This window comes from Lissotriton vulgaris, chromosome 8 (assembly GCF_964263255.1).
Source record: "Lissotriton vulgaris chromosome 8, aLisVul1.2, whole genome shotgun sequence".
Classification (NCBI taxonomy): Eukaryota; Metazoa; Chordata; class Amphibia; order Caudata; family Salamandridae; genus Lissotriton; species Lissotriton vulgaris.
In genome coordinates this window covers 1,123,966,126-1,123,994,024 of record NC_141696.1, presented here as the reverse complement: position 1 = coordinate 1,123,994,024, position 27,899 = coordinate 1,123,966,126, and the positions used below count along the sequence as shown (strand labels likewise).

Here is a 27,899-nt window from a genome sequence, read left to right as displayed (position 1 = left end):
TAAATTCTGTTTGGCAGTACCACTTTTTTTTAATTCAGTATTAATAAACTCATACCTGGGCTCTAATACCCCTTTCAAAAGTGCTCTGCTTTTATATTTGTACTTTTTTAAAAATCTTAGAACCTACTCACAAGTTCACTCGGCAGTTGACCCATTGATCTACAAGTGTGTTATTTTTGAATGCAGATCATTCTACTGCCTCACCTTCCTCACCCCCAAATGTACTTTTGCGTGCCAATTTGCTCCTGTTGTTTGAAACCCTAGCAATGCCAAAACTGCCCCAAAATCTCCCTTCACAATCTAATAAATATGATCATTCTCCTGTCTTGGCATCCACTACTGCGATGTTCTATTCCTAAGCAAGGGACTGCCTCCAATCTGAATATTACTAAGTACAACCACTAAAACAAGCAGACAGCCTTCAACTGAAGTTTACTATTACCTCTGCCCCTCACTGTTGGTCTCATTTCGACAAAGTAGTGCATTATCACTCAAGAACTACTACGTAACCGTTGTATTACCATATACTGGTGACATTGTGTCACCATCCCCACACCAACGGTCCTGTAGTCGTCATGCAGGACCTAAATAGCGCTATGTACCATTTTCCTGAAACCTTTGTGCAATATTTGTGTATGAAATTAACAAAATAAATATAAACCAATGTCAAACCAATTGGACACATTCTTTTTCCTATATGGGTCCTGGGATAAGCCTCTTCGTAATGCATTTTCAAGTTCTAGGTCATCCATACTGTGCACATAAAGCATTGTGCCAATCTTTCCTGCAGCCCTTTTTTGGTTTAAATCTCTTTTATTGAATTTTATACCAAAGGTAAGAGGTTAACAAAGCAGGGCAACAGACCGTGCCATAAGGACAAGAGTACAGTGCATAAAAAGTTGGCTAGCATTATTGGATTGCAGAATTAGTGACATACGACATTGCCATATGAACAGCAAAGCAAGTATCCGGTAATACATGGCGAATGTAGTGTACAACCATCTCAGTGTATGAATGCCGCTGCTCACTGTACATGTGTAGCCAGCTGTAGAGTTCAAGACGTATAGTATTAGCAAAGAGGTAAGTGCGTTACAAAATTAATAACAAAAGGGAAAACAAACTAGATATATTCGCCCAAACTTCTCAGCCCTCCTCCATCCCAATCTATCACCCATAATAATCAGTAGTACTCGTGTTGCCAACAGTCAACTAAACAAATCTGTAGGCAAGTTGCGGGATGAGAATCGAAGTTCATATTGCGAACCAAGTAATCAGGTTCCTCTGTCTGCCTCCCTTTCCTCTGTGGGGACGTCCGTGGAAGCTGAATCTGTGCGTGATCAAGTCAAAATCATGCAGTCACCAGTCCCAATTGGCAGCTATAGGGATTTTTGTGCCATCCTAAATTATCCTCTCTATGTAACACTGCACTCTTCACCTGGGCACCACGCCAGGAATGACCGCTTTCAGAAAAAACTGATAGGGGTTCTGGTGGCCTCCAGACCATCGTAATGAGGCACTTAGCTGTCAACAAACCTAAATCGAGAAATCGGGAGGTGACTCTGTCCCTCTTAGACCTTGGCCCAAAATGCATACCTCCCACGTGTGGGACATTGTGCGCCCTGTGCAGGCGGCCAAATTGGGCTGTGACACCCCGACATAGGATGGTTAGGAGTGGACATCATAACACATGAAGGAGATCAGCATCAGGAAGGTGACATCTAGGACAAACCGTATTCGTGCGGTTAAAGTAGTGGTTAATTTTGGCAAGAGTGAGGTATGCCCTGTGGACAATGTAGTACCGAATAAGGTGAAAGTGTGCGTTGCAGAGACTTGGACCAGGCTCTCCAATATGGTAGCCCACTCTCTCTGTACATGGATAAGTTAGATCCTCTTCCCAGTGGCGCCGAAACGATAAAAAGTGGTGTCACAGTGTGGGGGTGCAGCGAGCTTACAAACCAGCCTGTGGGGTGCCTGCTCGTTCCCATAACATGCAAGTATTGTATGGTAAGGTGCATGGAATGTTCCTGCACCATCTCGCCCAATTTGGCGACTAGAGCCACAGGTAGTGAGTTGCACAGAAGACATTAGCCTGGGTGTAGGCCCTCTACTTCTACTAGTATGGTATAAGGCACTACTAGAGCATCATCCTAGTATAGGTTCCCCAAGGTGTGTAAACCAGCCTAGAGCCAGGTGCAAGGTTTGCGGTCGTGGTGGTGGCGCCGCCTCTAGGTGTGCAGAGTAGGGTTAACACTGGTGAGTAGGGCTCACGGATAAGGTAAGATACAAACTCCTACAATAGCAATGAAACACAACATTAAACAGCAGAGATTCAGGCGGTTTCCCGTGGGTGTAAGAGCCGAAGGATTACTGAGAAAGTCGAGGGTGGTGACAGTGGCTTTGTCCGACAGGTGTAAGCCTGCCAGCCACCATTGTAACTGGGAGGCAAGGTAATACTGTTTCCTGTTTGGGACATCTTTCCTGCAGTCTTAACACAAATATCTCCACCCAAAGAAGGGAACATGAAGATATATTTAACACATTAATGGTCTTTGTTAACATATCATACCGGGTTAGTACTTCCCCCTTAACCCTTCATCATCAGAAATAAGGCTGTCTAGGGCACCATACACAATGAAGAGTTTCAATTGAGTACATCCATCAACATTCCAAAATCTGAAATAAGGCAGCTGGGGAAAATCTTAATGAGTCTGTTTAGGTAAGGAACATGGGGATAAATAGTAAACTTTACCAATGAAATCTTGTTTACTTGAAGAGTAGTCAACTTTGCAATGTAAACAGCAGGGTGCGTATGATAGATACAATTGTATGTTGTTTTTTTTAAAATCCCACTGGCCAGTTAAATTGTGAGGATTTCCTTGTCAAGACCACACAAGGTAATGGTGAAAACCTCACAATGTGAAGGCCCTTGGTGCTGAAGTGTGATCATGAGGATACAGATGTTGTTCTAAAGTCTATGCTGTCCTTCACACTGAAAATATCTTTGCATTCTGCCTCACCGCTTCACAGATCACAAAGCTCAGTATCAGCTCGTAAATCAGTGCAAATGCCGGAGGACGTGGGTGGTGATTACATACTTTACATCATCAAGTTGCTTGGATTTACCCCGATTGTTGTGGGGAACAAGCAGGGTATGTGTGGCACAAAAATCTCTGGGCAACATGAAATACACAGCAAGTAATTTCAATTGCACGAATCTTCAATCACCAAAACACTAGCCCAAACACAGAATGACTAGATAGCACGAACACAACAATAAAGCATTTGGAAAAGCCACTGAAATGACTGTCACTAACTGAAGAAGCTGCTAATCAATGATAAAATGTATTGTGCACCAAAGATAACTTTAATATGCTTTTGAAAAATGTAGGCTAATTTACGTGTGTATAAAACGAGTATACATTATGATGAGTTCTCAATCTCAGCCTCACTCATAATTACTAACCTTCTTCACCTGGTTTCTGCAATATGTTTGTGAGAAATTAAAGTAATTTTTTTACCCTTGCATAAGATCACTTCAGATATAAAACAGCCTCTCCAGTTTTTAACCTAGAAGCAGGGTTGTGGAATTTAATAAAATATCTACTTGTCCACGGGACATGTTGCTTCATAAATCTACTTGTCCAGTAACAAAATCCGCTTGTCCCTTTTCTGCCATGTAATGCTGCCACAGATTACGGCAGCAATCTTGCTATAAAAGAGCTCCGACATAGCCTTTCTGATTACGCCAGGACTCATGGGAATCATTCCCATATGTTACCACGTTCCTGCAGATCTAAATACCAGAACTGAAGATAGTGGTAAGCAATCGTTCTAGGGTTGTAATGCCCTTTTGAGTCTGTGCAAACCTACTAACTTGCATGTTTAAGGGTTTTCACCAACTCTATTTTTGCATGAGCAAAACTACACAAGCATACATGATCATGCAAAAATACTGTTCAGAAAAACTTTCTACGAGTACTATTTCTAGGCCAACTTCTGAAATTCTTTTGAATTTGCAAAAGTTGTCTATCTGCTCTTAATGCAAAGACATGTTCGAGGCATGTGGGCTGCTGAATTCATATCTGTGCATAGATCGCCGCCTAGTGCTGGGTCCGGATGATTGCACATTGTTGTCCTGGAAGAGTCTTCGAAGTATCATGAGATAGGTGAGTCCTCCCCTGGACTACAGTGCGCATGGGCATCCCCTCCATCCTCAGATTGTTTTTTTTCCGCCATTGGGTTTGGATGTTACTATCTTAGCTCAAGTTAGGAAAACTTTCTACAAAGCCAAAAGGCTTTAGACAGCGTCGGTATAGTTTCATTCGGTACCGATAACTTTGCTTCGAGAGGACATCGAGGAATCAGACGGGTTTTTTCCACACTCGACCCGATCTTCAATCTACAATGGAAAGAAGCCCATTCAAGAGGTGTCCACTTTGCAATGCAAAATACCCGCACATCGATGTCCACCCGATGTGCAACAAGTGCCTGTCCCCGGATCACAACGAAGCCAACTGTATGGCCTGTGCCCGGTTCAGGTCGAAGAAAACTCTTCGGATTCGACGCCCGGCTCGATTAGACTCGCAGAGATCAGCGCCTAATCCAGAAAACATCTTCGGGACCGAAGACGAAGAGGTCGTTGATCTGGAGGATCGGGAAGAACACTTGGATCCTGTTTCGGAGCATGACTCAGAGTATGACGCCGAAGATGAAGAGATATTGGAAGAAGAAGAAAACGTCGTCGATGAGGTAGGAGACGACGCAGAGGCCCTTGGGGCCGTAGAAGATACCTCAGGCGAGGAGCTAGGCCCAACCGTCGATACGGGGGCCGACTATGAAGCACTCAATAAGGCTCAGGTCGAGGGATCGGCACAAGGCCTTACCCGAGATCTACCGACTCGTTCTACAGCCCCGCATAAAGGCCCGGCTATGAACATATATCGGTCGATCCAAAGAAATCTAAACCGAAAGCATCACTGCCAAAACCGAAACCAAAAGTGCAGCTGACTCTGGTCGGTTCCAAGGCCTCAAACCCCTCGGAGCCTAAGAAACAGAAAAAGGCCGTCGATACCGAGAAGTTCAAAAAGGTCATCGAGCCGAAAGTTGGGGCATCGAAGACCAAAGTAAAGGCTATCGAACCGACAAAGTCTGCGCCGAAGAGAGTCGACACAGACACAAGGCTCGAACCGAGAGAGGGAGTCGATCCTCGGACAAGGCCTGCGGCCAAGACAAAGACTGGCTCCAAGGACCCTGTCGAGTCGACTCAACCGACCCCATTCGTATCCAAAGAGGTGTCGGAGTCACTCCAACGCATCAGAGAAAAGGCTACAACGGTCGGGCCGAAGAAGGCCCCAACCCCGAAGTTGGTCGTAATTATTCAGACCGCATCGACACAATCAAATTCGGGTTGCCACCGATGGTGCGACCGAAGATGTTCGAACCAACAAAGGGTATCGGAGCCATTAAAGGAGTGTCGATGGGACTGGGGGCTACAGAGGAGCATGAAGAACAGGAGTCGAGGCAGTTCATCGACTCGGACACTGGTAGACTGTCCATGTATAAAAGGAAAATAATACCAGAAACACCCATGGAGTCATATAAGATTCCATTAAAGAAGAAGAGGGATTCAACCACATCGCCAGTTCTTGTGGAACCTCTGCAATCCTATGGACAAGAACCTCAGTCTTTTTCACCCACATACTCAGATGTGGAGGCAGGGGATGACCAAAATGAGGATGACACTTATGTGGACATTGATCCCGACGATCAGAACCAACCATGGGCAGACCCAGCTGACCCAAGGGATCCGCAAAAAGCCCCTGATACACATGCATACAATGTAAAAATATCTCCTACTGAGGACACTACTGCCTTTAACGCCCTTATTGAAAGAGCGGCAAGTAACCGTGATGTGCAACTACATGCTGACCCTGTTAAGGAAGATTTTCTGGTCAACACCTTTTCCACTTCGGAAAGAACCGTCAAGACTCTGCCCATACCTAAAAGGGGTCCTTAAGCATGCTGGTGACATTTTTAAGGAGACCACCAGGGCAAGGGTATTAAACCCTAGAATTGAAGAAACAAAATAGACCGGCACCTGTGGACCCTACTTATATAAGAGGACAGTTGCCATTGGACTCATTAGTTGTTTCTAATGCTCGTAAGAGGGCAAACTCCCAGACTACAGGTGATGCTCCCCCTCCTGACAAGGAGTCGAAAGTACTAGAAACTTCAGGAAAAAGGGTGGCAGCGCAGGCGGCTAACATCTGGCGCATTGCCAACACTCAGGCACTCTTAGCCAGATATGACAGGTCCCATTATGATACCCTTGAGACACTGTTGCAACACCTACTAGATCAGTACAAGGAGGGAGCGGAGGTACTAATCCAAGAAGGAAAGCTTATAACTAATGCTTCCATCAAGTGCGCGCTAGACGCAACTGACACTGCAGCCAGGGCCATTAACACTAGTGTCCTGTTAAGAAGACATGCCTGGTTAAGAATCTCGGGATTCAAACCAGAAATACAAACTACTATCCTCAATCAGCCAGTTAACCCGGACTACTTATTTGGACCCGAGGTTGACACCACCCTTGAAAAGATTAAAAAGGACACCGAGACTGCAAAGTCTATGCGGGCTTTGCAGTCACAGCAGTTTCGGGGTGGCTCTTTTCGTCGCTCCAATACTAGAGGTCCTTCAAGAGGCCAAAACACACAGCAGACACAGTATAATAAAGGGGGTACACAAACCACCTACAATAAACACAACAGGGGTGGTTATCGTGGAAACAACATCAAGGGCAGAGGAAGAGGAAACAACAATTCCAAATCCTCTGCCAATAACAAACAGTGACGCCCTGTCACTGCCCCCGACCATATAACACCTGTCGGGGGGAGACTGCAACAGTTCTTGCCGGTCTGGAAATCCATCACCACAGACAGGTGGGTGAGACATTGTCCAGTACGGGTACTTTCTAGAGCTGACATCCACTCCACCCAACATACCACCAAGACACCGTCCTATGTCCGCAGAGCACTTACACTTATTGCAGCATGAGGTCGTCCGCATGCTGCAAAAAGGTGCCATAGAGCTCGTGCCTGTAGAAGACCAAGGCTCAGGGGTGTACTCTCTGTATTTCTTAATACCCAAAAAGGACGGGTCTCTCAGACCCATACTGGACCTCCGGCCTCTAAACATATACATTCTGTCAGAGCATTTTCATATGCTCACCTTACAGCAAGTTCTACCGTTACTCAGTCAGGGAGACTTCCTCGCAACACTAGATCTAAAAGATGCGTATTTCCATACACCCATCACACAGATAGTATCTCAGGTCCACTATTCAAGATCAACATTATCAGTTCAAAGTCCTGCCTTTCGGAGTAACGACTGCACCCAGGGTGTTCACAAAGTGCCTGGCGACAGTAGCAGCACACCTAAGGAGACAGCACATACATGTCTACCCTTACCTGGACGACTGGCTTAATCAAGCAAAGACGGCCCAGCAGTGTGCCAAACATGTCCCACACCATTCATCTTCTTCACAATCTGGGATTCTCGCTAAATTATCCAAAGTCACATCTTCAGCCCCCCCACGTGCGACAGTTCCTGGGCGCGACAATAAACACTCTGGCAGCCAAAGCTCCCATAAAAATTCAGTGAGGATAAACAGCATGCAATTGCTGATACAAAAATTCAGACCCCAACACTCGCTTCCAGCAAGAGTGTTCATGCAGTTGATCGGCATGATGGCCTCCTGCATCTTCATAGTCCCGCACGCGAGACTACATACGCGCCCGCTTCAGGAGTGCTTGGCACGTCAGTGGAATCAGGCTCAAGGACAATTGAAAGACCTAGTGATGGTGAGCGGTCGGGAGTAGAACTCTCTGCATTGGTGGAACCCACAAAACCTTTGCAAAGGCCGACTGTTCCAGGAGCCTGTGCTACAGATTATACTGACGGACGCATCTCTCCAGGGATGGGGAGCTCATGTACTCCACTACACAGTGCAGGGACTATGGACAGCACAGCAAAAGAAGATGCACATCAACCTTCTGGAATTGATGGCAATCTTCATGGCAATGAAAGCTTTCAAAGTACACCTGTGCAACAAGGTCGTGTTGATCCGGACGGACAACATGACTGCCATGTACTACATACAGAAGCAGGGAGGAACACACTCTCCACAGTTGTATCATCTAGCTCAGAGCATGTGGAAGTGGGCCATTCAGAGGAACATCTTCCTCATGGCGGAACACCTCCCGGGCAAAGACAACCAGATGGCGGATCTGCTCAGCAGACACAGCCACCAAATGCACGAGTGGGAGATACATCCATCAGTACTCCAACCGTACTTTCAGCAGTGGGGTCATCCACAGATAGACCTATTCGCCACAAGGGAAAACGCAAAATGCCAAAGCTTCGCTGCCAGGTTCCCACATCCGCAGTCACAGGGCAATGCGATATGGATGAACTGGTCAGGCAAATTTGCGTACGCTTTTCCCCCAGCACCTCTAATACCGCTGGTGGCACGCAAGCTGAAGCAACACTCGATGACACTCATCCTGGTTGCTCCGACGTGGGCACGCCAGCCATGGTACACCACGCTAGTCGAACTTTCCGTGGTACCACATCAACGACTGCGGCTAACACCCAGACTTTTAACGCAGAACCATGACTAAATTCAGCACCCAGATCCGCAACAGCTCAACCTGGCGATCTGGCTCCTGAAGTCTTAGAATTTGGCTACCTCAACTTGCCGCCAGAATGTATGAATTTAATCAAGGAGGCAAGACGGCCCACAACCAGAGCATGCTATGCGGCTAAATGGAAACGGTTTGTCATATATTGTAACAATAATGACATTATCCCACTGGATGCATCAATTCAAAACATTATCTGTTATTTGTTGCATTTATACAGATGTAATCTAGCGTACAGTTGCATTCGTATACATTTATCCGCAATAGCAGCTTATCTTCAGAACAGGCAGCACCTCTCACTATTCAGAGTGCCTGCCATTAAAGCTTTTCTGGAGGGACTTAAAAGAGTGATCCCTCCCAGACATCCACCTTCACCAGTCTGGAACCTGAATGTGGTCCTCATCAGACTGATGAGACCACCTTTTGAACCTCTACACTCTTGTGAGATTCAATTTCTGACCTGGAAAGTTGCTTTCCTAGTAGCCATTACCTCACTGTGAAGAGTTAGTGAACTCCAGGCACTAACCATTCAAGAGCCATTCATACAGGTCCACGCAAATAGAGTTGTACTACGCACCAACCCTACATTCATGCCTAAGGTGATTTCACAGTTCCACATGAACCAAACCATAGAACTGCCTGTTTTCTATCCTAATCCGGAAAATGTCGCAGAGAGATCTCTACACACATTAGATGTCAAAAGGGCTCTCATGTACTATATAGACAGAACACAGGATTTCAGGAAGACAAAACAACTGTTTGTTGCCTTTTCTCCACAGCACAAAGGCAACCCCATTTCCAAAGCAGGAATAGCCAGATGGATTGTTAAGTGTATACAGATTTGCTATGCAAAAGCTAAACGCACACTAACCATTCCTCCAAGAGCACACTCCACACGTAAGTTAGGAGCATCCATGGCTTTCCTGGGGAATATTCCTCTAGAAGAGAGATGTAGAGCAGCCACATGGTCCACTATACATACATTTACGAAACACTACTGCGTAGATGTACATTCAAGACAGCAGGCAGCTGTAGGACAGGCTGTTCTCAACTCTTTCTCAGACTGCTGCAGCTGGCACGAGCAGCCTCCGCTAACAGGAGGGACTGCTATATAATCTATGCACAGCTATGAATTCAGCAGCCCACATGCCTCGAACCGAATATGCTACTTACCAGTATGCATCTGTTCTTGGCATGTGGGGCTGCTGACATTCATATCGCCCATCCTCCTCCCCGGCGCCTGTAGCAGCTGTAGCATTCAGAATTAATATGTAGCATGGACATCATTCCCTGTATTACACTCCATCTCTACCACAATGGCGAAAAACAATCTGAGGATGGAGGGGATGCCCATGCGCACTGTAGTCCAGGGGAGGAGTCACCTATCTCGTGATACTTCAAAGACTCTTCCAGGACAACAATGTGCAATCATCCGGACCCAACACTAGGCGGCGATCTATGCACAGATATGAATGCCAGCAGCCCTACATGCCAAGAACAGATGCATACTGGTAAGTAGCATATTCGATACCATGTGTGTACTTTTGAGACTTTCTTAAATGATTGGGCCCCTAATTAGATCTGGTGTTAACCATGAGCTTTTGTGTTTACTAAAATGTGGTCTCTCTTGGTCTATCGGCTGGCTTCACTGTGAGTGACTGCATTCTGCTCTTTCACAACAAGCATATCTGCACACAGAGTAGTTTTGTTCAGTGCCAGGAACTACTGTGCCAATGTGTGTTTTTAGACCAAAACCGATTTTTGCCAATGTTTGTTATAATTACGAGGCCCCGGCAGCTCCCACACCAATAAGGTTTTACACAAACCATGCCAAAAGAAGTCGCACATTGACAAATCCAAAAGGCTAACCACCAATTTCAGACCTGTTGGCTTTGCAAATGCTTGTTTATTTTTGTGTCTCAATCTTATTGGAACTAGTTACACTGGTTTTCCATTATGAATATCTTTTGGAAATACTAGCAAACATCAACACATTTTACCAAACGATGCTGCTCAGAAATGGTACCTAATATTTGACAGTAGTTTAGCTACTTGCATATTTTTGTGAACATTTTATTTTGAAAGCACAGACTCATCAATCTTGCTTTTGAGCTTCTGTAAATATTGGCATCTGGGAGCATTATCCATACCCTCATATTGCTAAACTTTGAAATTGTGTGTACACATTTTTATACTGGAACCACTGTCAGTGGTGCAGTCCGATCTTTCAACATTTACTTAGAGGGCTCATCCTAATATTAAAGGCTTTGCATTAATGAACCATAAATACAAGTTTGAACAGCTTTAACACATGGACACAAACATTAACTTAACTGCTACGCAGACAATGCCCTTTCCTTATCCATAATATGTTTACTTTAAACTGGAAGTCAAACGAGTTGTGCTGTAGGGTTGGGCCTACTTGTCCCAAGGACATAATACACATTAAAACGTGTTGCCCTTGATCCTAAACAATATGTCCTGGGCGTCGGGCTATAGGAATTCGAATTCAAAGCTGTGGCCTCGAATGTATTTGTTTAGCAAGATCAGTTCATAAAATCACTAAATATAATTATTCAAGTCATCAATGCTTTTATTTAGGATAATCAAGCTAGAAATGAAGGGAAAAAGAAGGATAAAAGTGAACAACCTATTTAGATTAGCGGTTGTAATTGAGGGGGATGGCCCGAAAGGCTGCTAAATCGACTTGATGAACAAGTTACTTACCTTCAGTAAAGTACTTTCTGGCACAGACTATCTATTGCAATTTTTTCACCTCTTTTGAATATTCCCAGACGTCAAGACTATCTGGAAACATTTTAGGAGTACCTCTGTGCGCAGTCAGGTGGTGCTGTGCGGCACTACACTGACACGCAGAGCCTTTATAAGCACCACTCTTGTGTGCCGTCAGTTGCTTTCGGGGCTGTGCACGTCCCCAAACACAGAGCCCTATTAGCAAATTGGTTGGAACCAGTGTACAGATTCCTAGACTTTGAATCTTGTTAATTGAAAGAGTCCAATCACAGAACTGGAGAAAAGGGAGGGTCAGTGAGTAATCTGCGGCTAGTCTTTACCAGAAGAAAACAAGTTACTTATCTGTAACTGTAGTTCTCCAGTATTAGACGCTTTCATAGATTCACATGCCTGAATCCTTCCCAGTCGTCAAGATGGGAGTCCCTGGTATATCAAAGAGCAATGCTTAGATAAGTACAAAACTGAAAAGAGGCCTAGGCCCATTTCCATTTTGCAACCCATAACTCTAGTTATGTAAAAGAGACCAAAATTGTCCCTGAACCAATCAGAACCCCTCACCCTCTAGAACACGCCTAAGAGAACCTTTTGCCCCTCAGATTTTCTAGCACTTGTGCCTCAGATATCTTTTGTGCCAAAAATTCAAAGGTGAGCCTCTTAGGGGAGGAGGGTGGGTCACATGTTAATCTATGAAAGCTTCCAATACTGGAGAAGGAAAATGCTACTTACCAGTATGCATCTATTCTTGGCATGTAGGGCTGCTGACATTCATATCGCACACCCTGCTCCCCGGTGCCTGTGACAGCTGCAGACCTACATGCCAAGAACAGATGCATACTGGTAAGTAGCATTTTCCGTTCAAGGCATGTGGGCTGCTGAATTCATATCTTAGCATAGACTGCATAGCCGTATCTCCTCTAGCGGTGGTCACCTGTACCAGCTGCAGCAGTTTGAAAGAGTTTTTAGGACAGCCTAGCCTACAGCAGTTTGCTGCTTTGCTTGTACGTCTACACAGTAGTGTTTAGTTAAAGAGTGTATGGTACACCATGTAGCTGCTCTACATATGTCTTCTAGTGGAATATTTCCTAGGAAAGCCATCGATGCCCCCATTTTGTGCGTTGAGTGGGCTTTTGGGGGAACTGTTAGAGTGCGCTTGGCCTTTTGATAGCATATTTGAATGCACTTAACTATCCATCTGGCTATTCCTGATTTTGAAATAGGGTTAGCCTTATGCTGTGGAGCAAAAGCAACAAATAGTTGTTTTATCTTTCTGAAAGCTTTAGTTCTGTCAACGAAATATAATAGAGCTCTTTTTACATCTAGTGTGTGTAGAGCCAGTGGTGGCTGGTGACTTTTTTAACTGGTGGGGCGTAAAATGATTGTCATACTGCACTGTAGCGAGCGAGTGTAGCGAGCGAGCTTAAACAACCTACGGGGGGTTGTAAAAAGAGTGTAAAAAGGGTGCATTTTCAAGCAAATTTCAACCACAGCATACCATACCCTGTATCACATCCATACCCTTGAATTTAAACCTCATTGATAGTCGGTGAAAGCTGCAAGGAGAGCCCAAAATGAACTAGAAATAGAAATACAGCCACAGAACGAGTGCTTTTCTTGCTCCAACCTTCATTATTCGCAAAAATATTAACTGTATAAAATGACAGGTAAAGTAAACATCAGAACAATGCATATGCCCATGCCTCCTGAGGGGTGAATGAACATTAACAATGAGACAATTACTGCACGCTGAGGCCTGACCAGTCTTTCACTTTGTTACATGATTGTTTTTATTTGTATAATATTTACCTGACTATATGAACGAGTTTAATGCTTACAAAGAACAGATTATGTGTACCTGCAAATTAGTTTACATAACTGGCTTTTCGCATAAGCTAGCAGATGACAATGCAAAACCAAAATCTATGAGCTGTTTAAAGAATTAAGCCTCAGTATTAATCTATAATTAAATGAAAAGTGCTGACAGTAAACCTATACAAACAGCAGAGCCCTAGGTAGGGGTGGGTAGAGATGAGGGATCAGCACACTACAGAAGTACTGCCTAGAGGAATTAAAATGTAGGAATTACCATTGGGGCCAGTTCCCTCAGTTTGCGCAGGCACACACCAGACATGGACCATGGCACACACGGGCCGGGCACACTTCTCACTCAACACGGAAAGCTCTCATACCCCAACACCCTACCCCTGCCAGTGAGCCACTGAAAGGGGAAGCGGCAGGCAGCAGGACCTCTGCATCTCTCCCTGGCCAGGCTCCAACTTCACTCTGGTAATGGAACCTGCTGCTGGCTGCGCGCACCGAGCATACTTCGTGTATCCATCATGGTATTTAGGGTACTTTCTTCGTAATTCTGCAAATTTTTTTAAGCATAAAACCAAACGACAATCAGTCGTGGCTGGGGGGGAGAGAAGGTGAAGTCAACGCCGGTCCGGGTCCGCGCCACCTCTGCTCACCGACCCCTTGGCGCCTCACGTCACGCACGAATGGGGACTGGCAGCCCCTCGCAGCCAATCCTGGCGCTTGGAACACAAGTTTCTCTTTGCCCGGAGCACACCCATTAGGAGCCCAAAGGGCTCCTAATGGGCATGCGCAAAAAAGTGCAAACGCAAGTGCGCATGAGTGGGCACGGGTAAAAAATTCACCCTGCGTCCCCACTAATGCGCACTTGTGTTGCTTGCCCTGGTGACATGACATCATCATGTCAGTCAACATGACGCCACCCCGCCTACCCCCTTCAGACTCTGAAGGGTGTGGGCGATGTGATGTCATGCTGACTGACCTGATTGGAATGTCACTTCTCCCGAGTCCCGCCTGCCTTGGCGTCTTTACTTTGAACTTAAGTAAACTGAACTGATTCAGTTTACTTAACGCCGAGGGGGAGCTGCGGGCGGCTGCAGGCGGGCGGGGGGGCTACGCCCCCACGCCCCGATGGACGCACTGCGCCTGTGTAGAGCTCTTTCAGCCACTGACTGCAGGTTTTGGAAGAAAACTGGCAAATCTATTAACTGATTGAGATGAAATGTTGATATAACTTTTGGCAAGAACTTAGGGTTAGTACGGAGCACTCCTTATTATGATGTATTTGCATGAAAGGTTCTTGAATCGTTAGTGCCTGTAGCTCGCTCACGCCTGAGGGAGGTAATGGCCACTAAAAATGCCACTTTCCATGTTAGGAATTGTAATCCGCACGAATGGAGTGGTTCGAAAGGTGGCCCCATAAGTCTGGTAAGTACTACTTTTAAGTTCCAGACTGGCAAAGGTGGATGTCTTGGAGGGATAATTCTTTTAAGTCCTTCCATAAAAGCTTTGATAGGCGGTATTCTGAACAGGGACAGGTGTTGTCTGTCTGGAGATATGCTACTATAGCAGCAAGGTGTAGTCTTATGGAAGAGTATGCTAGATTGCATCTTTCAAGATGTAATGAGTAACATATTATGTTTTGGATGGAGGCATCTAATGGATTGATTTGGTTATTATTACAGTAAATTACAAATCTTTTCCATTTAGCTGCGTAGCATGCTCTAGTAGTTGGGCGTCTTGCTTCCTTGATAATGTTCATACAGTCTGGAGGCAAGTTAAGATATCCGAACTCTAAGACTTCAGGAGCCAGATTGCTAGGTTCATCTGATTGGGATCTGGGTGCCTGATTTCTCCACGGTTCTGCGTTAACAGCTGTGGCGATAGGCACAGCCTTTGGTGTGGGACTGCTGAGAGTTCTAGAAGTGTCGTGTACCATGGCCGTCTTGCCCATGTGGTAGCAACTAGGATCATTGTGAGGGACTGTTGCTTTAGTTTGCGTGCCACTAATGGAATCAGTGGGGTTGGTGGAAAAGTGTACGTAAATCTGCCTGACCAGATCATCCATATCGCATTGCCCTGTGACAATGGATGTGGAAACCTGGCGGCAAAGGACTGGCATTTTGAGTTTTCTTTTGTGGCAAACAGATCTATCTCTGGATGCCACCACTTTTTGAAGAATGGTTGGAGGACTTGAGGGTGAATCTCCCATTTGTGTATCTGTTGGCTGTGTCTGCTTAGTAGATCTGCGATCTGATTGTCTATTCCTGGGAGGTGTTCTGCCAGGAGAAAGATGTTTTTTGGGAATTTTCCACCTCCATATGCTCTGTGCTAGGTGAGACAGCTTCGGAGAGTGTGTCCCTCCCTGTTTCTGTATGTAGTACATGGCTGTCATTTTGTCCGTCCGGATTAATACAGCCTTGTTGTACAAGTGTTTCTGGAAGGCTTTCATCGCTAGAAATACCGCTAGCAACTCTAAGTGGTTTATATGCAGTTTCTTCTGCTTGACTGTCCAGAGCCCTTGGACTGTGTATTGAAGTAGGTGGGCTCCCCAACCAGTCAGTGATGAGTCCGCTGGTAGCACTACCTGTGGAACCGGCTCTTGGAACAGTCGCCCCTTGGAAAGGTTTTGTGGGTTCCACCACTGCAGAGAGTTGTAAGTGCGACTGTCTACCAACACTAGGTCTTTTAGTTGTCCTTGAGCTTGGTTCCACTGCCGTGCTAGGCATTCCTGCAATGGACGCATTTGAAGTCGGGCATGAGGGACAATGAATATGCAGGAGGCCATCATGCCTATAAGCTGCATGAACACTCGAGCTGGCAAGGAGTGTTGTGGGTGAAATCTTTGAATTAGAGACTGCATGTTGGCTATCCTGGCTGGATTTAGAAATGCGTTTGCCACTGAGGTATCTATTGTTGCTCCCAGATATTGTTGTATGTGGGAGGGCTGCAGATGTGATTTTGTGTAATTTATGGAAAAACCCAGACTGTGCAGCAGCTGAATTGTCTGGGATGTGTGGTTTGCACACTGTGCGTATGATTTGGCTTTTATGAGCCAATCGTCCAGGTAGGGGAAAACATGGATGTGTTATCTACTTAGGTGTGCTGCTACTACTGCTATGCATTTTGTGAAAACCCTTGGTGCTGTAGTTACCCCGAAGGGTAGAACTTTGAATTGATAGTGTTGACCTTCATTCGTGAACCTGAGGTGTTTCCTGTGAGCTGGATGTATAGGTATGTGAAAGTATGCATCCTTGAGGTCTAATGTAGCGAGGAAGTCGCATTGTTGGAGTAACGGGAGTACTTGTTGAAGAGTGATCATATGGAAATGCTCTGAGTGTATGTATTGGTTCAGAGGTCTGAGGTACAATATTGGTCTGAGGGACCCGTCATTTTTGGGAATAAGGAAGTATAGGGAGTACACTCCTGTCCCTTGGTGTTGAAAAGCGACTGGCTCTATGGCTCCCTTTTCTAGCATGGATGTTACCTCTTGTTGTAACAGCGTGACGTGTTCCTTGGACATAGGACGGTGTTTCGGTGGTATGTTGGGTGGAGTAGAAGTGAGTTCCAGGCAATAACCATACTGGATAATTTGTCTCACCCACCTGTCTGTGGTAATTGCGTTCCAGACTGGTAGGAATTGTGTTAGTCTGCCGCCGACCGGTGTTGTGGTCTGGAGGGAGTGTGAGCAAGTCACTGTTTGGTGGCGGTGGAGGCTCTGGTGTTGCTGCCACCATGTCCTCTGCCCTTGTTATTATTGCCTCTATAGCCTCCTCTGTTGGAGCCTTTAATAAAGGTGCTCTGGGTATTACTCTTGAATGTAGAGGAAGTTTGTGATGTGTTGCCTCTACCTGAGCCTCGAAAGGAGGAACGACGAAAGAAACTTATGGATTGTTGGAACTGAAGTGCGCCCATTGACTTAGCAGTATCAGTATCCTTTTTCATCTTTTCCAAGATGGTATCTACTGCAGGGCCAAACAGAAAGACTTGGCTAACTGGCTGGTTGAGGATGGTTGACTGCACTTCATTTTTAAATACGGGAATGCGTTGCCAAGCATGCCGCCGTAGAAATACGCTAGTGTTAATAGACCTAGCTGCTGTGTCAGCTGCGTCAAGTGCACATTTAATGGAAGCATTTGTTATAAATTTGCCTTCTATATTAGGTAGTTCGCTTTAGATTTGAATGGTTCTGGGAGGTGTTGTAGTAAACCTTCCAGCTGGTCATAATGTGCTCTATCGCATCGGGCTAATAGAGCCCGTGTGGTTGCCTTTCTCCAAGTGTTTGCTGCTTGGGATGCCACTCTTTTGCCTGAGGCTTCTAGTATCTTTGACTCTGTCAGGATGGGGAGCATCTCCTGTTGTCTGTGAATTAGCTCGCTTTCGAGCGTTTGCTACCACTAATGAGTCTAAAGGCAACTGTGATTTAATATAAGAAGGGTCTGTAGGGGCTGCCTTATACTTTTTCTCAATTCTGGGATGGAGGACACACGCTCTGGCTGGATCTTTAAATATGTCTGGCGCATGTTTTAGTACCCCTTTTAACATAGGAAGTGTTTGTACGCTTTTTTCTGAAGTAGGAAAAGTGTTGAATAGGAAATCCTCTTCTATTGGGTCAGTGTGAATGTCTACATTATGATATTTAGCTGCACTATCCACTAGTTGGTTAAAGACAATGGTGTCGTAGTAGGGGACGGCTTTGTAGGATATGTAGAGGTGTCAGGGATGGGTTGTGGGTCGTTTGTATCATAAGGATCATTTTGGTCATCCCATGTGTTATCCTGTACATCCTGATCCTCAGGGTCTACAAAGTTATCTTGAGGATCGACCCCTATGTTTTCTGTCTCATCATAATGTGAAGGAGAGTAAGGTACATAAGGCATGTCAGGAAAGAAAGGAGGAGTGAAAGGCCTTGAGGGAGATGTTGCAAAGTCTTTCTTCTTTGGAGGAACAGGGGAAGAAATGTTAGTGTCCAAAGGTCTCTTCTTCCTGTGGTAAACTGTCACCTGTGCTGTTTTAGGGTCTATATACAGTTTAGGTTGTTGTTCTTCCACTGGATCAGGGTGCAGATGATTTTTTTGCTTAGTCACTTGTGTATGAGTCTTTGGCTTGAGGGTCTTCGGTTGTGGAGCTTCTTTTGGCTTGACTGCTGTTTTCGGGTCGGCGACTCCCTTTTGTTCGACGTGTTTCGTCTTTACCGTCTTTTTTTTGGTTCGGCGACTTTCTTTGGTTCAACGACCTTTTTCGGATCGACCGTGCTTTTTGGCTCAATAGCCTTCTTCGGATCGACCGGTGTTTTCGGTTCGATACCTTTCTTCGGGTCGACTGGTGTTTTTGGTTCAATAACCTTTTTCGGATCAACAGTTGTTTTCGTCGAATCAACTGCCTTCTTCTGGTCACCAGAAATTTTAGTGTGACCTGTTTTTGGGAGGTCGACAGTCTTTTGGCTCGACGGCCTTTTTCGGTTCGACTATTCTCTTGGGATCGACGACCTTTTTTGTTTGATGATTTTCTTCAGCTCAACAACCTTTTTCGGTTCGGCGGCCTTTTTGCGAAGAGTGTATTTAGTTCCCTGGGTGTCAGAAAGCTTGGGTTTGTTCTTCGGAGCCGAGCGGGAAGGCGGGTTCTCTGAAGGAGTTTGTCGATCTCGGCTAAGGCCTTTAGGCGATGCTTCGACTGAAGCCTCGTCTTGAGATGGAAGCGGGGTAGGGGGCTTGGTACTCACGGTTTGCCCTTGTGTGATCTAGTCATCGGAGTCCGACTGGTCTTCTACAGTGACAATTTTGAGGTCGGAGTCCGCCGCTTCTGGGAGGTCGTGTTCGTCATCGAAAATGACCTCCGGTTCCAGTGCCCGCCGCTGCATCTCTTGTCTAGCAGCCCTTCGGTTCCGGATAGTTTTCTTCGACCAGAACTGAGCACAAGCTGGACAGTTTTCCTCGTTGTGCTCGGGAGAAAGGCACTTGTTGCATACTGTATGTGTATCAGTATGTGGGAACTTGGAGTGACATTGTGAGCACCTTTTAAATGGGGACCTTTCCATCGGCAGCAGGTCCACATGGCGTCAAAAAGGGCCAACTGCCTGCGTCGACGACCGGATCGAGATGAGTGTTATCCAGTAAAGGTTTACCTAACGAGAACAATACCATCGAGGTAGAAGGCCTTTTGGCCTTAAAAAGTTGAAAAGTTTTGGTTCCGAAGTTGGAGTTGAGGAATAGCATCCGAACACAATGGCGGAAAAAAACAATCTGAAGATGGAGAAGATGCCCATGCGCACTGTAGTCCAGGGGAGGAGTCCCCTATCTCGTGATACTTCGAAGACTCTTCCAGGACAAAAAAGTGCAAACATCCGGATCCAACATTAGGCGGCGATCTATGCTAAGATATGAATTCAGCAGCCCATATGCCTTGAACCTACAGTTACAGGTTAGTAACTTGTTTTCTTACTCCAGTATTGGAGCTTTCATAGATTCACATGCCTGAATCAGAATAGCGAGCAGTAAAACAGCACATTTTATTGTGCAGAAATCTGACCGCAGGCAGCATATGGACTGTAAACTGCACTTTACATACATATATTTATTTATTTATTTATTTATTCAAAGTTTTATATAGCGCGAACAGGATCCTTACAGATATCAGAGCGCTTCACAAAGACAGGGAGGGGCAATAGGAGTAAACAGAGATAATGGGAACAGTATAATAGTCAGTGACATGGTAATAACATGGATGATAAAAACAAACATAAAACCAATCCATATATGATCAGGTAAATAACATGGTAACATGGTAATAACATGGTAATAACATGGTAAGTAACATGGTAATAACATGGATGATAAAAACAAACATAAAACCAATCCATATATGATAAGGTAAGGGAGTAGTATAGAGCAGCACAGGTCATTGATCCGACTACAATGGCGTACAGGTGGATCAGTAAACCAACGTGTATCATATCTTGGTCGGTAGTAAGAGAGTAGCGTAATAGTGCCCCCAACAAGTCAAGTATAGTGCCAGGGGATAGGCAGAGCAGCGGTACAAGCAATGCAGAGTCTCTGACCCAACATCTGTAGCGATCAGGAGATCTTGGCCAGAAGCATTGTTTTCACCTCTTTCTTGAAGAGTGCAGTGGAGGTGATTAGCCTTGTTTCAGGAGGGAGCGCATTCCAGATCCTGGGTGCCATTCCAGAGAAGGAGCGTTTGTAAGTTTTCGCTTTCCGAAATCTACGAGGTTTCAGGAGTAGATTTTTAGTACTCCTATTGGATCTCGAACCTCCTGATATAGACAGCTTTTGAGCGAGGTAGTTGGGTGCCTTGTGGTGCACGGCCGCGTGTGTCATAGTTGCAATTTTTAGCTGTATTCTGGCTTCAAAAGGCAGCCATTTTCGATAAAGATAATAAAATATACCACTCTAAACATGTGTCATCATAAAGCATAACAATAAAATGCGAATAAGTAACAAATAAAGGGAGGGATGAGAGAGAGAGAGAGAGAGAGAGAGAGAGACCATCGTCACTGGAAAAGGTTTCTCAGAGACGCTTGCCCCACTGCCACATCCGTCTCAGCTGCTGCATCCAGGCAGTAATGTCTGGTGAAGGTGTGCATACTCTTCCAGGTAGCCGCCCTGCAGATATCCTGGACAGACACCCCAGCAAACAAAGCAGTGGAAGCCGACACTGCTCTTGTAGAATGAGCACCAACTCGTGCATCCAACGGCTTCCTCACCGCCTGATGACAATATTGTACCATACTGGAAATCCCTTTGGCAATTCCCCTTTTGGATAGAGAAAAACCCTTCATGGGTGCACTAAAAGATACAAAAAGTTGTGAAGACTTTCAGAAAGGTTTAGTTTTGTATAAATAGAACTTGATGCAGCGCTGGGCATCTAGTGAGTGAAGAACACTTTCTGCTGCTGTAGTCGGTTGAGGAAAAAATCTATTAAGAATTAGAGGCTCATTCAAATGAAAGTCTGAAGGCACCTTGGGTATGAATTTCAGATTAGTCCAGAGTACAATCTGGCCCTCCTTAAACTGCAAGAAAGGTTCCTTTATAGTGAGAGCCTGCAACTCATCAACACTCCTGGCTGAAGTGAGTGCTAATGGAAGAGATACCTTCCACAATTGGAATTTGAGATCCTTCCTGTGAATGGGTTCGAAGGGCTGCTTCACCAGTTGAGATAACACAATGTTTAGCTGCCAGAGAGGTGGTGGAGGCTTTACTGGAGGAAAAGTTAGAAATAACCCCTTCATGATTTGGTTGATGATTCTAGCAGACCACAGCAATGGTCCAAAGGAAGTTCTTCTGTAACGTGATATATCGGCCAGGTGCACTTTAATAGAGGCGGGAGCCAAGCCAGATTTTGCTAAGTGCAGAATATATGGGATAATCTCATGAGCTGCCAACCTCAGAGGATAAATATTAGCCTCCTGGCACCATATACAAAACCTCTTCCATTTCATCTTGTAGGTTTTGTTTGTACTCTCTACTCTGGCCTTTGACAATATATTTGAAATATTTAGATGTTGAAATTCCCAGTGTTCAGGAGCCAAGCCGCTTAACGTAATGATTTCGGATCTGGATGAAGTACTTGTCCCTGGGACATCGTCAAGAGCGAAGGTATCGGTTGAATGCGAATCGGGTGAACCTCCGACAGTAGAAGAAGCTCTGTGAACCAGTGTTGTCTGGGCCACCATAGGGCCATCAGGATCATTCTGCATGGTTCCTTTTTTTTATCTTCGGAAGAATGCTGGCAGGGGGGGAACTGGAGGAAAGGCGTAGGCAAAGACGCATGACCATGCCATCAAAAACACATTCCCCCAAGATCCCCGTTGGTGAAGCCAGCTTGCAAAGAACCAGCATTTCTTGTCCTGAGCTATCGCGAAGAGGTCCAATGTTGGTCCTCCCCATCTTAAGAAGATGTTTTCTAGGATTGATCTCCGACTTGTGGCAGGTTGATTTTAGCCTGCTCAGAGTGTCCGCCTTGACATTCTGATCTCCCGGAAGATGTTCCGCTTCCTGAGACAGGGAGAGTGATCTTGTACCTCCCTGTTTGTTGAGATAATGCATTGCTTTTGTGTTGTCTGTCCTTATTTAGTACAGCGATCCTTGTATCCTCGGCAGGAGAGCCAGCAATGCTAATCCCACAGCCCTGAGCTCTAATATGTTGATGAGAAGTTGCAGCTCCTGAAACGTCCAACGACCACTGACCTGGAGGTCTTGAAGGAAGGTGCCCCAACCTTCCAGAGATCAGATACTGTTTTAACTTAGCTGACCTTACTATTGCGCTGAGCACTGTTACAAGTTGGAGAGGCCCAGGCATTGATAAAGTGCTTGCAGATATTTTCCTTCAGGACAAAACCAAATGGAGCCAGTACATAATGCTTTTAGCAAACGCAATCGCTCATGGAGCTACGATCCCAGATACCCGGAAAGGGGCGTAGATCGTACAGATTTATAAAAAAGGAGATCCATCCTTACCCAGGAACTACAGGCCAACAAGCCTTATAGATTCAATCCAGAAAGTCGTAACTTGACTTGTTTTTAGCAAAAATCCAAACCTGGATTGATAATGACATTTTGAGCCCTCTCCAAGCAGGCTTCTGGGCAAACATGAGTGCCTCTGATCAGGTCTTCCGATTCATTTTAATTTACTCGTCGACAGTGACCCTTGTAAAAGAAAGCATTTGTGCAGCCTTTGTTGACCTTAAGTCTGCTTTTGATTTAGCATCAAGGAACATATTGTGAAGGGTACTACTCCCGGTTTCCCATAGGAAAACAGTAGGCCAAGCATTGATTTTGTCCCGCCTTGATTATGTGAATGTTCTATATGTCGGCCTTCCTGACTACCTTCTTGGCCGTCTACAGGTGGTGCAACACGCCCGGCAAGAGCCATACTAATGGTGGGCCTCAGGACACACATGACTCCTCACCTCAAGTCCTAGCACTGGCTTTCGTTACGAAAGAGGACAAATTTCAAAGCCTTGGTGCTGGCTTATAAAGCCTTTCATAATATTGGGGTTTTATATCTGAGAAACAGATGCCAGCGCTATGTTTCATCCAGAAGTCTGAGGTCTTCTAGTCAGCTGCTCTCGCTGATCCCTAGGATCTCCGACTCCCGTCTGGGCGGGCGTTCCTTTCAGGTGGGAGCCTCCCAGCTCTGGAATAACCTGCCGCCAGCCTTACGTCAGGCGCAGGACCTCCTCAGCTTTAGACGCAGATTAAAAACTTCGCTTTTCTCACAATAAGTCAGTTCGCCTGGGGTTGCCTTCACTGCTTGGTCACTGGTTCTCTTTCCCAGCGCCGGGACACTCCAAGGAGTAGCCGTGCGCTTTATAAGTACCAGGTAACATAGTAACATAGGAGCTCGGGCTGCCCCCTGATCTACTTTTCTTAATTGTACGCCTCCACGAAAACTATGCCCAAATTCACTGGGTGCTCAGGGAAATAAGACTGACCAGATTCCAGTGGAGATGGGAATACACCAAGGTTGCGTCCTAGCGCCTACATTATTCTCACTTTTTATTAAGGGCATTGTCCGTGTTTTAGCTTCCATTTTCAAAGAGGCCCCAGTCTTAGCAGGGAGGGACATATATGCTCCGCTGACGTCACGTCAGGGCGGAGCCAGGCAGCGCCGCCCCCGGCGCGCAGAGGTGCTGCTGCAGAAAGTTTTCCGGATCCAATCCGACGCCTAGGGATAATCCAAGTTAAGGAATCTGCGTCTAGATGTCTCTATCAGATATACATACTTCAGGTAGATTGAGGTACCCAAATTCTATGACCGCAGGAGCCAGATTGTAAGGTTGAGCTGTTGAGGATTGGGACGTCTCACCCTGCCCTTGCTGTGTGCGAGAAGATTTGGATATTTGGGCATCTTCTCATGAGGTTGTGGGGAGAGCACCACTAGTGTTGTGTAGTATGGTTGAACAACTCAGGAGGGCGCGATCAGGATCAAAGTTGCACGCAAATATCCCTGACCAATTAATCCATACAGCATTGCACCACCAAGCTTCCAGGGCAAGGGCGCGGAGATAAAAATGTGAGGTTGCTCAGCAGAGTGGTGATGTGCAATCTGGCGGTTAACTGCAGGACCAGAGCAAGGTTTGGCCCATGCCCCAATAAAGTTTCAGTAAGTGCTTCATTGAAAAGTGAGAAGGGCCTCCAATGATGTTTGCCCCGGCAGGAGAACTTTGGTCAGGACCTTGATATTGACCTCCAAGATAGGGAGATGAAGGTCAAGGAATTTGGCTGCCCTATGCATCACCAGGGCATATGAAGTGCTATCCTTAGTGGCAGACGACAGGTCAAAGAGAGGAAGTGGGGACTCTATGGCGGGTGAGCATGTGCAGTCAGAGGACAATGGGTACTTTGCCCTCTGGCGTCAATAGAGTTGGCATCTGGATCGAAGTGCCGGGAACCAGCATGGACCATGGCTCCGAATTAGCACTGGACTCAGCTTAGTCTTGGAGGTTCCTACATGTGCAGAGGTTGATCCCACCAGCAGTAATCTAGATGGAGAACCTCTTGACTCTGTGGGTCAGGAAGGCATGCCAGAAGGAGTGTCAGCTAGAATCTAAAGAATCTCAGCATTACCTTGCTTAACTCTTCGATTTGTTTAGGAGTAGACAAAGGTCCTGTAAACTCTGGTCGTGCAGAGACAAATTGCGAGTTAGGCTCCAAAGACGACCAACTTCTGGAGCAAGATCGAGATGTATGGTCCGTCACCCTGCACCTTTTCAGGAGAAGAAGAATTTGCGGAAGGGGCCAAATCCGGATTAGATTTGTTGTGCTTTTTCTTTGACTTACTCGCTGACTTTGATCAAGACAAAGACCGACCACTGCATCCGTGGGCTTGAAAGGCTTTCGAGTTCATTGATGTGCAATCACTGCAGGTCTTATAGTTGTGACTCGGACCCAAGCAAATCTGATGAGGATCTATTACAGACATTTGGTTGTGATAGTCCTGACAGGGCTGTCATTTTGGGATGTAATATTTCCCTTGCACACTGAAATTAGAAAGATTTGAAAAAGGTTAGGGGTCTTAAAGGGCAGATTAGCAGCTCCAGTTCCACGATTTCTTCCTGAAGTAGTGGCAGATTGACATCTTCCAGCGGTTGCTTTACTGTACACATTGAGGATGTTTTCCCTGTGGCTGTGAAACGTCCTAATTACAGGGGGCTGATGACGGATATGGACTGCTGTCTCAGTCTTTTGTGAAATGAGATTTGAATTTGGTTTGGGTGTCCTCCTTTTGAGAGTGATGCCAGGCATATCCGTAGGTGCTGGCAAACTTGGTTGAATGTATATTGTCACTCGCTTTGCCTGAACTCACCACATCTGCGGAAGAGTGTGGTGGGTGAGGGTGCATGTGATGGGGCAGTGAGTGTGGGCGTATGACACTCCCAAGCCTGTTGAGGCTATACCCTGACTGTACAGGCCCTTGTTCAAAGCCTGCAATGCACTAGTGGTTCATTCTGTCAGCTGCTTGGGTAGGCTCCCATCTTTGACTTTGTGTTATTGATTTCAAGTATGTAGTCGGGTACTACAAAAATATCAGTGAGGAAGAAGGGATCAGACAAGGTCACTTTTTGACGCATACTGCTCCGAGATATGCGCTGAGGCGTATTTGGGAACAGGGACAAGGTGAACCACAGCACTCTGGCGCACTACGACTGATACTCTGTCTTTGCCAAGTAAGGAAAGCAGTCACTCTAGTGTAATGAGCTTTATTAGGAAAGACCATGCCAACTCTAATCTCATGGAGAAATGGACAATTAATATCAATCAGAACCTAAAAGATAATCAGTGGAACATGTTAAGAGGATGTCGAGGAATCCATGACTTAAGGTAACACAATTTATGTTGCAGGGTGTGTCACTGAAATGTCAAGATGAGTCTGTCCACAGGCTGACTTCCCCCACATGGTTTCGACATGAAACAAAGTAATATGGTATGGAAACCAGCAACAGAAGTGCTAGCTGAACTAATAAACCGCCACTATGTAACCCACTACATGCTTGCTAGGGATTATTCCAAGAACGGAAAAGAACAAATATACTGTGAAATATCTCTATCTAGCCTATGTTTGGTTGAAGGATAAGTTACTTTCTTTCGGTAATGCCTTATCTGCTAGAGACTATCAAGCCGCAGATTCCTTACCTTAGAATTATCCCTAGGCATCGCTGGATCTGGAAATGTTGTGAGCAGTTACCTAGAGAACTATACGATAACAAATTCTTGAAAGTAACGAATCATTTGTTCTCTGAAATCATAAATTAGCATTTGAATTATTTCATATATCCATTATGTGAAAACTAGGTAATCTCCAATGCAATCTTTGAATCAAAATGTAGCAGGTTTGAATGGTGAGAGTGACTTGTTGATGGCATATATTGGGTTATGTATTTATTTACTTATTGACTTGTACTACATTATGATTTAAAGATTGCATAGGAGATTACCTAGTTTACACAACTGAAATATAAAATATTTCAAATGCTAATTTATGCTTGCAGGGAACAAATGATATGTGACTTTTGCAGACCCAAGTATTTGTGTTCATATAATTATGTAACTAATTGCTATTTGTATTGTATTTAATTTTTGTCCAAATGTGTGAGTAGACAATGATGATCTTGTCTTTTAAAATAATTATATAATGATAAAGTAATCCCCCCCAAACTTTTTTGAATAAAGAAACATTAAATAAAAAACATTTATGTTACCAATTGTGTCGCACAACAGTCTCATTGGGGTTGTGGTAGTCTTGAGCCATATATGGTCATACCAAAATTGGTATAGGTAGGTCTAGAGGTTTTTCTTGTTAGTTTTCTGTGTCCCCCTCACCTTAGACCTCAAAGTAACTAGGGGGTGCCTTTCTTTCATTGTTTGAACTTTGTGAACAGTACCCCTGTGAGCCAGCAGAGTGGGAAGTATGCGTTGGTCAGAAAGGAATCTGCGGCTAGATAGAGCCTCTACCAGATAAGACGTTACTGAAGGCAAGTAACTTGATAGCGACTTTTATCTGCAGATTCCTTACCTTGGAATCAGTGGCGGCTGGTGACATTTGAAAGTGGTGCGGCGTTAAAACAATTGCCGTACAGCACTGTAGCGAACGCAGCAAGAGAACCAGAACCACCTTCAGGGGGTTTGGGGTGTTCTCCCCCAAGAAAATTTTGGAAAAAAGAGTGGGCAAATGGTGCATTTTCAAGCAAATTTGAGAAAGTAGGAAGGTGATTGACGACCATATAACCTAAGTGCACAAATATTCCTTTCACATATGAACATCTCTAGAAACCTGTGTTTATTATACGGTTTGCAACAAGTGCTGCTTTAATTTACCACCAAAAACGTGAAGCAACGCTAGTCGAAAATGTTGTGTGATCTGGCCCTTAGAGAGCACCATTTGGAAAAATTATTTTTGGGTCTATTTGATAAAATTGTTTGCAATGTTGAGCTCTACTTTAGCGTACTGTGTGAATTACACAGATAAAGATAATTCTCCGAACGTGTCAAATTTAGAAGTACAGAGATTAACTTTACAAAGCTTCCTCCAAATTTTCATACAGTCAAACCTGCAATCTAAGTTACGAAAAGCCCAACTGTGTGCTCTGCTGAGATTTTTTTTAAAAACTTT

The 27,899-nt window shown here is 45.2% G+C and overlaps 1 protein-coding gene across 1 annotated transcript in view; it reads right to left on the bottom strand.

The window, feature by feature from the left end:
• KPNA3 (karyopherin subunit alpha 3) overlaps positions 1–27,899 on the bottom strand; it is an 855,988-nt gene that overhangs the window by 2,652 nt on the left and 825,437 nt on the right. The gene's annotated exons all lie outside the window — the stretch shown is intronic.